The sequence below is a fragment of the Bison bison genome, unplaced genomic scaffold, assembly GCF_000754665.1.
Source record: "Bison bison bison isolate TAMUID 2011002044 unplaced genomic scaffold, Bison_UMD1.0 scf7180017863702, whole genome shotgun sequence".
In the NCBI taxonomy this organism is placed as follows: domain Eukaryota; kingdom Metazoa; phylum Chordata; class Mammalia; order Artiodactyla; family Bovidae; genus Bison; species Bison bison.
In genome coordinates this window covers 5239545-5257686 of record NW_011494274.1, presented here as the reverse complement: position 1 = coordinate 5257686, position 18142 = coordinate 5239545, and the positions used below count along the sequence as shown (strand labels likewise).

Here is an 18142-nt window from a genome sequence, read left to right as displayed (position 1 = left end):
TCCAATGAAAAGGCATTCACTGAAGGATTAAAAAATTAAGACCCATATATACGCTTTTTACAAAAGATTAATTACATATCTAAAGACACACATAGACTGAAAGTGAAGAAATGAAAAAACAACTCATGTAAATCGAAACAAAAAAGGCTGGCATAGCACTGACAGATGAAATTTTTTTACAACAAAAACTGTAACAAGAGATAAAGAATGTCAATGCATAATGATAATGGGATCAATCCAACAAGAAGATATAGTAATTGTAAATATAAATGCATACAGTATGGGAGTACCTAAATAAAGCAAATATTAACCAATATAAAAGGAGAAACTTACAGTAATACAATAGTAGTAAAGGATTTTACCACCACACTTACATCAATGGACAAATCATCTAGACAGAAAATTAATGAGAAAAACACTGGCCCTAAATGACATATTAGAGCAAATGGAATTAGTAGATACGCGTGAAATATTCCATCTCAAAATATCACAGTACACAAATTCAAGTGCACATGGGACATTCTCCATGACAGACCACATGCTAGGCCACAAAATACACCTTAATAAATTTAAGAAGACTGAAAATATATCAAGCAGTTTTTTCTTACCAAAATGCTATGAGACTAGAAATCAAATACAAGGAAAAAAAAAAAAACTACAGAAAATGCAAACATGTGGAAGCTAAACAATATGCTAGTTAAACAACCAACGAGAAACAGACAAAAATAAAATGAAGTAAAAAAAATACCTGGAGACAAGTGAAAATTAAAGCACAACAACCCCAAATCTTTGAAATGCAGAAAAGTTAGTTCTAAGATGGAAATTTACAGTGATAAAAGCCTGTTTTTTTCAGGAAACAAAAAAATATGAAATAAACAATCTGATCTTACACCTAAAAGAATAGAAAATAAAGAACTAACAAAATCCAAAGTTAATAGAAGGAACTAAATAAAAAATACCAGAACAGAAATAAACAGAGACAGAAAAAGGAGAGAGAGGAAGAGAGGTAAAAGTTCAATAAAACTATTAGTTGGTTTTTGGAAAAGACAAACAAAATGGATGACTCTTTAGCCAGACTCATCAAGAAAGACAGAGCGCGCTCAAAACATTAAATCAAAATGAAAAAGGAGACATGACACCTGATACCACAGTTGGCCCATAAGAGATTACTATAAGCTATTATGTGCCAATAAAAGGCTCATAAGAGATCACCACAAGCCATTATGTGCCAACAAAATGGAAAACCTAGAAGAAATGGATCAATTTCTAAAGATGTAGAATTTCCCAAGACTGAATCAGGAAGAATTAGAAAATATGAAGAGGAAAAATTACCAGTAATAAAATTTAATCAGTAATATATTAAAAAAAAATACTCTCAACAAAATCTAGGCATAGATGGCTTCATAGTATTAGAAGTCATAGACACAGCAATCAAACAAGAAAAAGAAATGAGAAATCCAAATTGGAAAGGAGGAGACAAAATTCACTATTTAGAGATGACATGAATATATATATGTGTGTGTATACTATATATATACACATATATGTAAAATATGTATATATTATATAATTTATGCTGTGCTGTGCCTAGTTGTTCAGTCATGTCCGACTCTTTGCAAGCCCATGGACTGTAGCCCTCCAGGCTCCTCTGACCATGGGGATTCTCCAGCCAAGAATACTGGAGTGGATTGCCATGTCCTCTTCCAGTGGATCTTCCCAACTGAGGGATCAAAGCCAGGTCTCCCACATTACAGGTGGATTCTTTACATCCGAGCCACCAAGAAAGCCCAAGAATACTGGATTGGGTATCCCTTCTCCAAAGGATCTTCCCGAACCAGGAACTGAAGTGGAGTCTCTTGCATTGCAGGTGGATTCTTTACCAGCTGAGCTACCAGGGAAACTCATATGATTTATATACATATACAAATATATAGAAAATTCTAAAGATATAACCACAAAACTGTTACAACTCTATGGTTAGGACTCCTCAATGAATTCAAAATGTTAATATACAGAAACTGTTGCATTTCTATACACTAGCAATGAACTATCAGAGAAATTAAGAAAACAATCCCATCTATAATTACATTAAAAAGAATAAAATACCTAGAAATAAATCTAACCAAGGTTGCAAAAGACCTGTATTCAGAAAACTATGACACTGATGAAAGAAACTGAAGCCACACAGATAACTGAAAAATATACTGTGCTCATGGACTGAAACAGTATGGTTAAAATGATCCTATCATTCAAGGAAATCAACAGACTTATGCAAGTCCTATCAAATCCCAAAGGGTTATTTACCAAACTAGAACAAATAACTATAAAATTTGTATGAAAACATAAAAAGACCCTGAAGAGTCAAAAGCAATATTGAGAAAGAAGAGCAAAGATGGAGCCATCACCCTCCCTTACTTCAAACTACACTACAAAGCTATGGTAATCAAAACAGTGTGAGAGTGGCACCAAAAAAAAGACACAGAAATCAATGAAATAGAACTGAGTCCAGAAAGAAACGTACACTTTCCTGATCAATTAATCTACAAAGAAGGAAGTAAGACTATGAAATAGGGAAAAGACAACCTCTTCAATAAATGGTGTTGGGTAAACTGGCCGGTTACACGTGACCGACTCACAGTGCACTACTTTTCCACATAGTATACAAAAAAAAAAAAACTGAATGGATTAAAGACTTAAATGTAAGCCATTAAACCATAAAACTCCTAGAAGAAAACATAATATGCTCTTTAACATTAGTCTCAGCAATATTTTTTTGGATCTGCCTCGCCAGGCAAGGAAAATAGAAGCAAAAATAAACAAATAGGACTACATTAAATAAGAAAGCTCTTGCACAGGTGAAGAAACTATGGCAAAACGAAAATGCTGCCCACTGAATGGGAGAAGATATTTGCAAATGACAGATCTGATACAGGGTCAATATTCAAAATATAACAAGGATGCATAAAACTCAGCTTTAAAAAACAAACAAACAAACAAAAAAACCAAATACAAAAAGCACAGAAGACTTGAATAGACATTTTTTCAATGACATAGAGATGGCCAACAGGCACATTAAAAGATGCTCAAAATCATTAATCATCAGGGAAATGAGATATTACTTCACACTTGTCAGACTGGTTATGATCAAAAAGACAAAAATTAACAAGGGTTGGCAAGAATGTAGAGAAAAAGGAACATAGGGAACTGTTGGTGAGAATGTAAGTTGGTATAGCCACTATGAAAACAGAATGGAGGTCCCTAAAAAAAATTACAAATAGAACTACTATATAATCTATTAATTCTATTTCCTGGTATTTTTCTGAAAAGAATAAACACTAATTCAAAAAGACATTGCATCACAGAAAAAGCAAAGGAATTCCAGAAAAACATCTCCTTCTACTTCACTGACTATGCTAAAGGCTTTGACTATGTGGATCACAACAAACTATGGAAAATTCAAGATATGGGAATTCTAGATTACCTTACTTGTCTGGTAAGAAACCTATATGCAGAGCAGGAAGCAAAAGTTAGAACCAGACATGGAACAATGAACTGGTTTAAAATTGGGAAAGTGAAGTGAAGTCGCTCAGTCGTGTCCGACTCTTAGTGACCCCATGGACTGCAGCCTACCAGGCTCCTCCGTCCATGCGATTTTCCAGGCAAGAGTACTGGAGTGGGGTGCCATTGCCTTCTCCATTAAAATTGGGAAAGAGTAGGTAAAAGCTGTATATTGTCACCCTGCTTATTTAACTTATATGCAGTGTACATCATGCAAAATGTCAGGCTGAATGACTCACAAGTTGGAATTAAGACTGCTGGGAGAAATATCAACAACCTCACATATGCAGATGATACCACTGTAAGTGCACAAAGTGAAGGAAAAAAGCCTCTTGATGAAGGTGAAAGAGGAGAGTGAAAATGCTGGCTTAGAACTCAACATTCAAAAAATGAAGACCATGGCATGTGGTTCCATGACTTCATGGCAAATAGGTGGGGAAAAAAGTAGAAATAGTGACAGATTTTATTTTCTTGGGCTCCAAAATCACTGTGGACAGTAACCGCCATCACGTAATTAAAAGACACTTGATCCTTGGAAGAAAAGCAATGACAAACCTAGACAGCATATTAAAAAGTAGAGACATTACTTTGCTGACAAAGTTTCGTGTAGTCAAGGCTATAGTTTTTCCAGTATTGTGCTGGAGAAGACTCTTGAGAGTCCCTTGGACAGCAAATAGATCAAACCAGTCAATCCTAAAGGAAATCAGTCCTGACTATTCACTGGAAGGACTGCTACTGAAGCTCAAGCTCCAATACTTTGGTCACTTGATGCAAAGAACTAACTCATTGGAAAAGATCCTGATGCCATAAAAGACTGAGGGTAGGAGAAGGGGGCGACAGAGGATGAGATGGTTGGATTGGCATCATTGACTGAACAGATGTATTTGAGCAAACTCTGGGAGAGAGTGAAGGACAGGGAAGCCTGGCATGCTGCAATTCATAGAACTGCAAAGAGTCAAACACGACGTATAGACTGAACAACAACAAGAAGGATAGCTATACCAAAAGACAGACAATAAGGAGTATTGATGTGGATGTGAACAAACTAGAACCTTCACATATTGCTGGTAGGAAAGCAAAATGGTGCAGCCACTTTGGAAAGCAGTTTGGCAGCTCCTCAGCGTCTAAACAGAAAGGCCATGTGACCTAGAAATTCCATTTCCAGGTATACATGTGACAGAAATGAAAATATAGTCACATAAAAATGTGTACACACATGTAAATAGAAGCATTATCCCTATAGCCAGAAAGTGAAAACAATCCATGATGAATAGGTAAACAAAATGTGGTATAACCATACAATTCCATATTAATTCAACATAAAAAGAAGTAATGAAATATTGATACATGGTACAACATGGATGAACTTTGAAAACTTTATGCTAAGTGAAAGAAGTCATTTACAAAAAGTCCAATTAATGCATCATTCCTGTTTATTCTCTTTATATATAATATTCAGAATGAGAAAATCTATCGGAGAAGGCGATGGCACCCCACTCCAGTACTCTTGCCTGGAAAATCCCATGGACGGAGGAGCCTGGTGGGCTGTGGTCCATGGGGTCACAAGGAGTCAGACACGACTGAGCAACTTCCCTTTCACTTTTCACTTTCACGCACTGGAGAAGGAAATGGCAACCCACTTCAGTGTTCTTGCCTGGAGAATCCCAGGGACGGGGGAGCCTGGTGGGCTTCCGTCTATGGGGTCACACAGAGTCGGACACGACTGAAGTGACTGAGCAGCAGCAGCAGCATAGGAACAGAAAATAGATTGATAAATGGTTACTTAGGCTGGCAGCTCAGCTGGTAAAGAATCTGCCTACAATGCAAGAGACCCCAGTTCAATTCCTGGATAGGGAAGATCCTCTGGAGAAGGGATAGGCTACCCACTCATGTATTTTGGGGCTTCCCTGGTGACTCAGCTGGTAAAGAATCTGCCTGCAATGCATTAGACCTGAGTTCAACCCTTGGGTTGGGAAGATTCCCTGGAGAAGGGAACAGCTACCCACTCCAGTAGTCTGACCTGGAGAATTCCATAGACTATACAGTCCATGGGGTCACAAAGAGTCAAACATGACTGAGCGACTTTCACTTTCACTTTTCATGGTTGAGGGTGAGAGCAGAAGAAATAGGGAATGACTAATAACGGGTACTTTTTGAGGTGATAAATATATTCTAAAATTAGATAGTGATGATCACACACCTCACTCTGAATGAATGAATATGCTAAGACCACTGAATGATACACTTTAAAATCATAAATTTTATGACTGTGAATTATATCTCAAAGCTGTTATTAAAGGAATCATAATATAGATGTGTGGTTTATCTAAAATGCTTGGGCCAGATGTGTCTTGGAGACTACAGAAAGTAACTATGTCTCATAGCTACTATAATTATATAACATGTATGGGGGCAGCATAGCAATTCTTCACAGCAAAATCTTATCAATATTGACACTGACTAAAAAAATAAGTATATAAGCCGTCCCCTGTCACTTCAAGGCTGGTTTGCATCAAATGAATTTGTGAAAATCTTGGGAAACATTTTTCAAAACTTGGGATTTTGAAAATGTGAATAATGGGTGTTGAACCCTTATAATGATGATGATTAATATTAGTAATAATAAAAATATCAACAGTTTCCATTTGTTGTGTTAAGCATGTCACATACATTATCAGAAATTCTCATATTCCTGTGGGATAAATACAATAAAACCCAACAGGGAAAACTAGGTTTTCTAATTATTAAGTGAGTTTTTCAAGCATGTACAGTTAACAGGGAAAAGGTAGAAAATTGAATTCAAATCTATCTAATAAAAGAACTCACTTTCCTTGACAAGGAAGAGCTGTGTTCAGATCATTTATCTCAGATATAGATTTTACATCTGTAAAATGGAGAAAAGACACTGGGGGATTGTTTGTATATCTCCCTCAAGGAAGAACTGTTATAAATAGAATATAAATGGGTATATCTCAAGGCAACCTACGCCACATGAAACTACAAGTCATAACATTGGAGAATTTTAGGGAGGGCTACATTTGAAAAATTTAAGAACCAATATCTAAATATTATTAATACTAATCTGATCATGTGTCTCTACAGTTCAAACGTCTGAAATGGATCTTCGTTTGCCCACAAGATGAAGACCGTTTTGCATGACATACTAGGCTTCTTAGCCTGGGCTAGCAGGTCTTTATTGTCTCAAATCCAGCCACTATTTTTCCAAATTCTGTTCCAGCTACAGAATTTCTTTCATTTTCCAGTCACACGACCCTACTGACAGTCTAGTGGCTTTACACATCTTATTCTCCATGTTACCTTAGCGCCAGCCTCATTCACCTTGAATTTGCAGGCACCCTTCAAAACTGCGTTTCAATGCCACTTCCTCTGAAATAATTCATCTGTGCTTGCCACAAATATAGGCTGATTAAATGATTGACACACAACCAACTTATTAAATGTGGTATGTGCTTACCTCTAAAAGCACGTACGATTTTGGCATACCATAGTAAACCATTCATTTTTTCTTCTTACAGCAGTATTAACTGACTTTTGTCTTTGGAAGTGATATTCGAAATCTTTACATGAATTTTGTTTCATTTAAAGCATGGAATGAAAAAAAGAAAATCTAGATTATTAAATATACAGAATAATATATACTTGGTTTTAACCTCAGTCCATATAAAACCAAAGAGATGCTACGGTAAGTAGCATATTGAAGGGCAATAGCTGAGTAAATTTGGGTACTGTGGACTGAAATCAAAGTCTCAGTCTTATACACCAAAGTTCATACACATACTTTAGATTAGGAGTTGCAAAGTTTCTCTGTAAAAGGTCAGATCAAAAATACTTTGGGCTCTTCAGGTGAAGAGGCAAAGTCAAATTATAACTCAATTTTGTCAGTGTGATTTGTAGTGCTCTGAGGAGCAATGCAAAGCAAGGAGAGCACCGCATTTACATCACTGTTGCAATTACTCAAAACTGCTGTTTTAATGCAAAAGCAGCTATAGACAATATGTAAACAAATGAGTGTAACTGTGTTTCAATAAAACTTTATTTATAATCAATAAGATTAGAAATTCGTATTCTTTCACCTTGCAAAAATTATTGTTTCAATTTTTTCTCAACCATTTAAAACACAAAAAATATTTTTGGTTCCTGGGTTCTATAAAAACAAGCCAGATGTGGGTGGGCCTGGGTCACAATTTGCTGGATGTATTTTTTAATTTATTCATATCTTAAATTACCAGGTTTCATCTCTGGCGCAAATAAATCAAAACATCACATGCTTTATTAAATCTAGATTATTGTTACTGAATAAATTTTACATTATATATCTTCTCATGCGGTTTTTACTTAAATTTTTAATTAGACTTAATTATTTAAAGCCACTCTATATCCTAGAAACCTATATGTTTTGATTTTTAATATACCATTGCTTTTGCATTTATATTGTATCATCTTATTATTATCTTTTTTCCTCCAGAAGTAAAAAGTATGTAGTTTAGAGGTTTTATATATTTAAGAATGGTTTTCTGTTGCTGTGTGTGAACAAAACAAATTGCATGGAATTTTAACTCTAAAAATATTTATCTGTTGTCATCTAGTATTTAAAACTACAGAAAAAAAGTCTGCAACCATATTAAGTTTGGTTTCCTGATAATAACGCCCTATCTTCTCCTCTCTCCTTCTATATATAGGAAGGATTTTTTTCCTTCATCATTATGAGTTGAAAAACTGTTGACACTGTGTATCTGAGTTGTCATACTTATATAAGAAATATCCTTTCTGTGTCTATTGATCTTTTTTAGCTCCGAAAATTTTTTTCCTGCTATTTCTGTTTATTGAAAATTCAGGCTCCAAGTTGTTAAGGTATGACCTAAATCAAAACTCTTATGAATATACCAAAACTTTTATGAATAGATTCAAGGAACTAGATCTGGTAGACAGAGTACCTGAAGAAATATGGACAGGGATTCGTAACACTGTACAGGAAGGGGATACTAAAACCATCCCCAAGAAAAAGAAATGCAAGAAGGCAAAGCGGTTCTCTGAGGAGGGCTTACAAGTAGCTAAGAGGAGAAGTAAAAGGCAAAGGAGAAAGGGAAAGATATACCCAACTGAATGGAGAGTTCGAGAGAACAGCAAAGAGAGATAAGAAAGTCTTAAATGAACAATGCAGAGAAATAGAGGAAAACAATAGAATGGGAAAGACTAGAGATTTCTTTAAGGAAATTGGAGATACCAAGAGAACATTTCATGCAAAGATGGGCACAATAAGGGACAAAAATGGCAAGGACCTAACAGAAACAAAAGAGATTAACACAAGGTGGCGAGAATACACAAAACTGTACAAAAAAGCTCCTAATGATCAGATAACCACGATGGTGTGGTCACTCACCTAGAGCTAGACATCCTGGAGTGTGAAATCAAGTGAGCCTTAAGAAGTATTACTATGAACAAAGCTAATGGAGGTGATGAAATTCCAGCTGAGCTATTTCAAATCCTAAAAGATGATGCCGTTAACATGCTGCACTCGTCATGCCAGTAAATTTGGAAAACTCAGCAGTGGCCTCAGGACTGGAAAAGGTCAGTTTTCATTCCAATCTCAAAAAAAGCAATGCCAAAAATGTTCATATTACTATACAATTGCACACATTTCACATACCATTGAGATTATGCTCAAAATCCTTCATGATTTTCAGCAGTTCATGAACCAAGAACTTACAGATGTACAAGCTGGATTTAGAAAAGGAAGAGGAACCAGAGATCAAATTGCCAACATATGCTGGATCATAGAAAAAACAAGGAAATTTCAGAAAAACATCTACTTCTTTTTCATTGACAATGTTAAAAACTTTTGACTGTGTGAATTACAACATACTGTATAATATTCTCGGAGAAGGCAATGGCACCCCACTCCAGTACTCTTGCCTGGAGAATCCCATGGATGGAGGAGCCTGGTGGGCTGCAGTCCATGGGGTCACTAAGAGTCGGACACAACTGAGCAACTTCACTTTCACTTTTCACTTTCATGCATCGGAGAAGGATATGGCAACCCACTCCAGTGTTCTTGCCTGGAGAATCCCAGGGACAGGGGCGCCTGGTGGGCTGCCGTCTATGGGGTCGCACAGAGGCAGACACAACTGACGTGACTTAGTAGTAGTAGTGGAATATTCTTAATGAGATGGGAATACCAGACCACCTTACCTGCCTCCAGAGAAACCTGTATGCAAGACAAGAAGCAAAAGTTAGAACTGGACATGGAAAAACAAACTGGGAAAGAGTACATCAAAGCTGCATACTGCCACCCTGCTTATTCAACTTATATGCAGAGTACATCATGCGAATGCTGGACTGGATGAAGCACAAGCTGGAATCAAGATTGCTGAGAGAAATATCAACGACCTCAGATATGCAGATGATACCATTTTAATGGCAGAAAGTAAAGACAAACTAAAGAGCTTTCTGACGAAAGTCAAAGAGGAGAGTGAAAAAGCTGGCTTAAAACTCAACATTCAAAAAACAAAGATCATGGCATCCAGTCCTACCACTTCATGGCAAATAGTTGGGGAAAAAGCAGAAATAGTGAAAAGTTTTATTTACTTAGATTCAAAAACAATGTGGATGGTGACTGTAGCCACAAAACTAAAGACACTTGCTCCTTGGAAGACTAGTTATGACAAACCTAGAGAATGTATTAAAAAGCAGAGACATCACTTTGTTAACAAAGGTCCATATAGTCAAAGCTACGGTTTTTCTAGTAGTCATGTATGGATGTGAGAGTTGGACCATAAAGGAGGCTGAGCACCGAAAAATTGATGTTTTCAAACTTTGGTGCTGAATAAGTCTCTTGTGAATCCCTTGGACAGCAAGGAGATCAAACTAGGCAATCCAAAAGGAAATCAACCCTGAATTTTCATTGGAAGGACTGATGCTAAAGTTCCAATACTTTGGCCACCTGATGTAAAGAGCTGACTTATTGGAAAAGACCCTGATGCTGGGAAAGATTGAAGGCAAGAGGAGAAGGAGACAACAGATGATAAGATGATTGGATGGCATTACTGACTAAGTGGACATGAGTTTAAGCAAACTGCAGGAGAAGAACAGGGAAACCTGGCTGCTGCAGTTCATGGGGTCGCAAAGAGTCAGACGTGATTTAGCAACGGAAAAACAACAACAACAACAGTCTCTTTATTACATTTTTCTGAATTGTTCTGTTCTCTTCTTTAGGAACAATTATCAGAAATTCCAAGCATTCATAAAATGGACTTCATTCTTTTTTCTCCAAACACAGTTTTCTTTTCATGCATTCAGTATTTTAGCTAGGATAACTTTTCAAGTCTGTTCTCCACACATTAAATTTTCTATAGTAACATCAGTTCTACTCTTTACTGCCTCAAATGTGGACTTATTTAGTATGTTATGTGGTAGGCAGGATAATGTTCCCCCTCAAAGATGCCCAAGTTCTAATTTTTAGAACTTGCGAATGTGTTACCTTATACTGCAAAAGGAACTTTGCAGATGTGATTCAAGGAATAACCTCCTGGACTATCCAACTGAGTCTCTAAATGTTTTAAGTTATCCTAGTTGTGGTCATAAGTGTATCTGACTACAGAAGAATAGTCAGAGAGATGCAATGTTGCTGGCTCTGAAGATGGAGGAACCATCTTTATAAATCAATGAATGTGTGCAGCTCCAGAAGATGGAAAAGGCAAGGAAACATCTCTCCCAGAGGTCCCTGAAAAGAAAGAATTCCTGCCCATACACTGATTGTAGTTCAGTAAAAGCTATATCAGACTTCTGAAGTACAGAATTATAACATCCTGAATTTGTGCTAGTTACATCAGGAATATAAAACTAATACAATTCTCACATTTTTTTCAGTTTTTTCACTCTCTTTTTGTTCTACCTTATCTTCTTTCCACCGTCACTTAATCATGGCTCTTTTTACACAGAGTTCTCCTCTCTATGTGTTAGATATCAAAGAATTCTATCAAGTGTTCTTTCTTACCTTAAAATTCTTCTCAGATTTTCACAGGTATGCCTGAGTATTCTGCCAATTTCCTTTTTCTTGGCTTTGTGGGATTTTTTGTTGTTGTTGTTTCACTTTATTCATTTCAAATGCTATATTTATCCAGAAAAATTTGGCATTGAAAGAGCCTATATAGATCATTTCTACATAATCCACTGTTTTCCAAATGTGTGCATGTGTGGAGGTTGAGGGAAATATTGAAGAAAGAAGAAGAGAATAAACCTCTACAAACAGACAAAATGAAATCAGGAACTGGGAGATTATTGTTTAAATTATACCTTAAAAAATCTAATATATCCCTGCCCAGAAAGATTCAGTGCTATAGTGAATCACTGTGAATAATGAGAATTTTCATAATATGCAAGCATATTCTTCAGAAAAAAATGGTAGAAAACCAGTAAAAATCTTCAACTCTTGCTATTCTCAAATAAGGAACTTGATGCCTGAAGACATTATAAAATCTAACAAATGATATATCTACTGCAAGAAGCCAGGTCTGAAGCTTTCAATCCAGTGCACTTTCTACCTGGTAGAGGTTATAAACTGCAATCCACAATTAGGATCTGTCACAGGTATCCATATAATTTCTTATACAGATATATATTTGAATGTTTTAAAATTCAAAGTACGTAAAAAATGCTTTGGGATTAAACTATCTTCGTCTTCGCCAAAATTTTAAGGTGTTCAGTCTAACTGGTCTGCTGCTTTTGCAACTTTCTTCTGTAAAATACCATTACAGAAGAACTAAGCTACTTTATTCCTGCTTCATTCTCCATGTTTAATAGCTTGAAAACCATGAAACTGATAAGATCCTCTCATTTAAGGACTTGTATCCACCTTCTGATTCAATACAACAGAGTTTGTTAAACCACTAAGTACAGAGGATTTATCTATCATTGTCTTTTTAACACTGCAAAACTAAAAAGTAAGCTATGGTGATCTAGTCGCTAAGTCATGTCCCACTCTTGTGACCTGCCAGGCTCCTCTGTCCATGGGATTCTCCAGGCAACAATACTGGAGTGGGTTGCCATTTCCTTCTCCAGTGGATCTCCCCAAACCAGGAATCAAACCCAGGTCTCCTGCATTGCAGGCAGATTCTTTATCTGAGCTACAAGGGAATTAGTAAAAAGTAAGCTAAGAAGAGAGTCCCTTGGACTGCAAGGAGATCCAACCAGTCCATTCTGAAGGAGATCAGCCCTGGGATTTCTTAGGAAGGAATGATGCTAAAGCTGAAACTCCAGTACTTTGGCCACCTCATGCGAAGAGTTGACTCATTGGAAAAGACTCTGATGCTAGGAGGGACTGGGGGCAGGAGGAGAAGGGGACAACAGAGGATGAGATGGCTGGATGGCATCACTGACTCCATGGACGTGAGTCTGAGTTTACTCCAGGAGTTGGTGATGGACAGGACAGCCTGGCGTGCTGCGATTCATGGGGTCGCAAAGAGTCAGACACAACTGAGCGACTGAACTGAGCTGAACTGAAGCTAAGAAGCCGTCTTTTCTTTTTCATGAAAATATATACCTATTCACTCTATTGTTGCAAAGATACTTAACACTCGAACCATATAAGAAAGGATTAAATGTACATAATAAGTGTGACCAAAACTTAGCTCTTAGGAATCTATGATTCTTTTATGTTCAATAAGGATATATTTAGTCTTAAGAATATCAAATATAATTAAATATATATTGCTATTTTCCACTAATATAATTTTAGTCATTCCGAGAGAATACCAAAAAATAACCATATTCTAAGAAGTATTTTTAAGACCTTCACACTTAAGAGTCAAATCTATTGATATCAAAAACATGGTACATACTCAACAGATGAATAGATAAAGAAGATGTGGTATGTAAATATAAAAGCTTCCCAGGTGGCACTTGGGACAGAATCTGCCTGCCAATGCAGGAGATGCAAGAGGTATTGGTTTGACTCCTGGGTCGAAAGATCCCCTGAAGTAGGAAATGGCAACCTGCTCCAGTATCCTTGCCTGGAAAATTCCATGGACAGAGCAGGCTGGGGGACTACAGCTCATGGGACTGCAGAGATGTGGTGTGCAAGTATACACACACACACACACACACACACACACACACACATATATATATATATATATATAGAATAGAATACTATTTAGCCATAAAAAGAATAAAACCTTTCCATTTGCAATAATACAAATGGGCCTAGAAGGTATTATTCTCAGGGAAATAAGACAAATACTGTATATTATCATTTATATGTGGAATCTAAAAAATAAAATGAATGAAAATAACAAATCAGAAACAGACTCACATAGAACAAATTACTGGTTATCAGTGGGGAGATTGGAAGAGAGCAGGGGTATGATAGGGGTAGGGTACTAAGTGGCATGAACTACTATGTATAAAATAAATACAAGGATATGTCATAGAGCATAGGAAATCTACCTAATATTCTATAATAAATTTAAATGGGGTATAATCTACAAAAACTCTGAATCACTATGTTGTATGTGTGCTTAGCCACTAAGTCGTGTCCAATTCTTTGTGACCCCACGGACTGTAGCCCACCAGGCTCCTCTGTCCGTGGAATTCTCCAGGCAAGAATACTGGAGTGGGTTGCCATGCCCTCCTCCAGGGAATTGTCCCAAACTAGGGATCAAACCCAGGTCTCCCGCATTGCAGGCAGATTCTTTATTGCCTGAGCTATCAGGGAAGCCCAAGAATACTAGAGTGGGTAGCCTAGCCCTTCTCCAGGGGATCTTCCTGAACCAGGAATAGAACCAGGGTCTCCTGCATTGCAGGCAGATTATTTACCAGCTGAACTACCACGGAAGCCCAGTAGCTTCTAAAACTGATACAATATTATAAAACTACTACACTTAAATTTTAAAGAAAACAAATAAAAATAAGGAAAAAATATGGTACACAGGAACAAAGGCTAGGGGGAAATTTGCTCCAGTTTCATGTTTCTTTATGGAGGAACTCCACTGGAATAGTTTGGAGATGATTTTGGCATTGGAGTAGAGGAAGGAAATTTTTTACTGAGCTGGTGGACCTCTACATTATACAATATTCATCATCCTTAAACTTCAAGGTCCTAAAAGCCAGTAGCTTTTAAGGATATCCTGTTAATAGTCTGAGCAAACTCCAGGAGATAATGAAGGACAGGGGAGCCTGGCTTGCGGCAATCCATAGGGTTGCAAAGCGTTAGACACGACTTAGTGACTGAACAACAACAATAATTTAACAACATCCCTACATACTTCAAATGGCCCAGAGGTACTATCCAGGATGAAAAACCAGAGGACTAGATTAATAGCCCTGGCCTCAGATCCCACTCTGTATTCACAGCTTCTCAACAGGGAAGTTATCTGATTCAAAGCTGAAATCTACTGGTCCATATTATTTCAATGGGGAGAGATAACCCATTACAAACCTGTAAACACTAGAGGTTTATCTTCTTTTTCTCCCCTCTCTGCCCTAGATCATATAGACCAGCGATTCTAACTGTATCTATCTGTTCCTTAAACTGAAATTTTCTCTCACTGGACTAAAGTCTAGGTTCTGAGACAGGAAGTAGAGCTAGAAAGGGGAAGGAAGTATTAGTACTCAGTTTTGGTCTCCCACTGAAAGCAATGCATCCAGTCAGCTCTGTTGTAATGAACTGCATATTACCAACTCTACCTGTCTGTTTACAAATGCAATAGCTATTATTTACTAAGCCCCTAAAACTCTAATTCCATTAGAACTGTCTCTGTAATCAATTTATCTTTATACTAGTTTTTCTACTATAAATGATGAGTTAAGAAAATAATAGTCAAATACTAAACAGTTTGAATATAACTGTAAGTGCTAAAGAACAATACTCATGTTTATTACAAAACACACATATTTTCCTTTTTCATCATTTTCCCTATCCAATGATAGTATCTACTACTGATGCCCACTTTTATTAATAAAGTTAGATAAAGGTATATTAGCAAACAAAATATTTCTATTTACTGCCTTCCATTTTAATACAGAAATCAGGAAAAGAGCCAAACCAGAGTCAAATACAGTATTTTTTAGCCATGGGAAATTATGTTATAAAGGTCATTCATTTGAATTAAAGAATTCTAGTAACATATTGGAGAAGGCAATGGCACCCCACTCCAGTACTCTTGCCTGGAAAACTTCACTTTCACTTTTCACTTTCATGCATTGGAGAAGGAAATGGCAACTCACTCCAGTGTTCTTGCCTGGAGAATCCCAGGGACGGGGGAGCCTGGTGGGCTTCCGTCTATGGGGTCACACAGAGTCGGACACGACTGAAGTGACTTAGCAGCAGCAGCAGTAGCATATACTAAAAGTAATTTTTTTATTTGTCAAAAATGGACTTTGATAAAAGAGAAAGTTTGTGTATTTAATATTTGTCTAAAAAATACAATTTACCATTTCCCCAAACAAGTTGACAATAATTTCTCTTTTCATTTGCTTAAATATAAGAATATTCTTTGAAAGAATGATCAAATGGCATTTATAATAAAATTCAATTTACATGGTTTTAACAGTCAGCTATCATTTATTGATCATTGGTAGTTCATGTTTGTTAAATACTAAAAAAGTAAACTTTTTTTTTTTTAAAGAAGAAGAAAAAGGATTCATTGAAGACCATAAACTAAGGTAAGCCACAGTAAGATGCATTGTGGAAGACATGGAAGAGACCCAACTCTCCTCCCAGTACTTTTGGATATAAATTACTCAAGTCACTTTGGAGTGAGGCAAGATGGGAGAGTAATTTTCTTAACTCTCAAGAAGCTGATCGAAAACAGATGTTCTTTATCCAACATCCACTTATGTTTCGAATTGTGTCTTTTTCTAAGGGGAGAGTCAGTAGTTTCTCTTGGCTTCTCAAAATGGTATATACCACCAAAAAGGTTATCCATCATTGAATTAGAAAGTAATCTGTCCCAATTTTTTCAGGCTATGCATATACTTGAAAAAATCTAGTGATATCAATGGGGAAAAAATGTATGCAGGACATTTCAGGTACTACGTAAGAAGAGCTAATACTGAATCAACAACAGAGATCATATAGACCAAAAAAAAGGTTAAACATGTAATCAATAACAGTTTACAATTAGCTCTCCTTACGTTTTATAACCAAAGGGCACATAAGTATCTCCACCTCCCAGATGAGAGAAGTTATGAAGGTTACTGCCCAATGGCAAATATTTCCTAACAGCTAGATTCCTGATTTTAGGTCAATCTTCCTAGTAGTAACAGGCACTACAAGCTTCCTTCTTGGGGATTTACACAGTAAACCTAGCACAAGGAAGTAAAAGCAGACTTTTAGTTTCTTTGTGTTTTCTCTGTGGATTGTTTGCTCTGCTGAATCATTTGAGGCCAGACGATGGGGGCAAAGAAGAGATCTGAATGGTTATCTATGGTTACTATCTCACAGTTAATCATTAAATGGGGCATTGAAGCCAAAGAGGGCTTCAGTTACTTAGTACCAACCACTCTTCTCCATAAGAGGGTCTGAAAGGGAGATCATACATTAATAGGACCTGTCCAAAAATGACTTGCCTCAACTTCCTGAGAAGCTCCTTGAACTCAAACAGCAGCAGCAATCAAAAAGACTTCCAGGTGGAAGAAATCACATCTCCTATCTCCCTTGTCCTAGTCATCCACAGGGACACCATTACCTTGTGGCTTCAAGCATTCACCAAACCCCAGGAAAAGGCTCATTCCCGCCCCACCATCCTGGCAAATAAAGCCACCTCAGGCTGCCTGAAACCCTTCTCTGAACGTGTTCTGATCTGCAGATCCTTGTTCATTTTGGAAGGCGAGGAGCGAAGTGTGCAGAGGAGTAACATGGGAGAGGGAGGCCTGAGTGGGAGCTCTGCACCCACTACATCGGAGAGCAGGACAGCGAAATCAGGGGACGCGAGTTCACTGAGGGCACAAGGGGGGCTAGCCCCAACCCAAGGGGAAGGCCGCGGGGAGGCGGGCCGAGCCCCGCTTCGCAGGGCCGGACTGCCAGGGCCAGACACGCTGGCAGGGCGGGGCCCGCCGTTTCTTAGCAACCGCGGCGGCCACGCCCACCCGCGAGCCCTGCGCCCGCGCCCCACCCCCACCGCGAGCGCCCCAAGCGCCCGGAAGGCTCCTCACGCACCACCGTTCCTACGGGGTTTCCTGGGCTCTGGAGTCCTCCACTGCCAAAGACCCCTGCGCGCCCACCTCCGCCCAGTACTCCCAAGTGCAGCTCCCAGGGGTGGACCGAGCGTCCCCTAAACGCGCTGAGGGCCCAGTGAGGAACCGCTTTCACCCCCAGACCCCGAGCTTCACGGGCAGGGCCTCCCCAATCCCCTCGCCGCCCCTGCCTGACACACACACACCACACACACCTCAGTTCAGCCAGCGCAAGGGCCGACCAACTACGTGTCCGGCTGGAAATGTTGCTGTCCACGGTCCTGTCTCTCAGGGGAGGGGGCGGGACGAGCCTGCCGGACTCCCAGAGGGCGGCACGGGGAAGAGGCGGGCTCGACGGAAGGGGGCGGGAACAGCTCTAACCTGCGCTCCG

General features: G+C 38.2%; 1 long non-coding RNA gene across 1 annotated transcript in view; it reads right to left on the bottom strand.

Moving 5' to 3' along the window:
* The window catches only part of LOC104983957, a 71053-nt gene extending 52977 nt beyond the window's left edge, over nt 1-18076 (bottom strand). The window contains exon 1 of the long non-coding RNA XR_824699.1: nt 17967-18076. This is a non-coding gene — a long non-coding RNA (uncharacterized LOC104983957). The remainder of the gene's footprint in view (nt 1-17966) is intronic.
* Between the last annotated feature and the right edge of the window lie 66 nt (nt 18077-18142).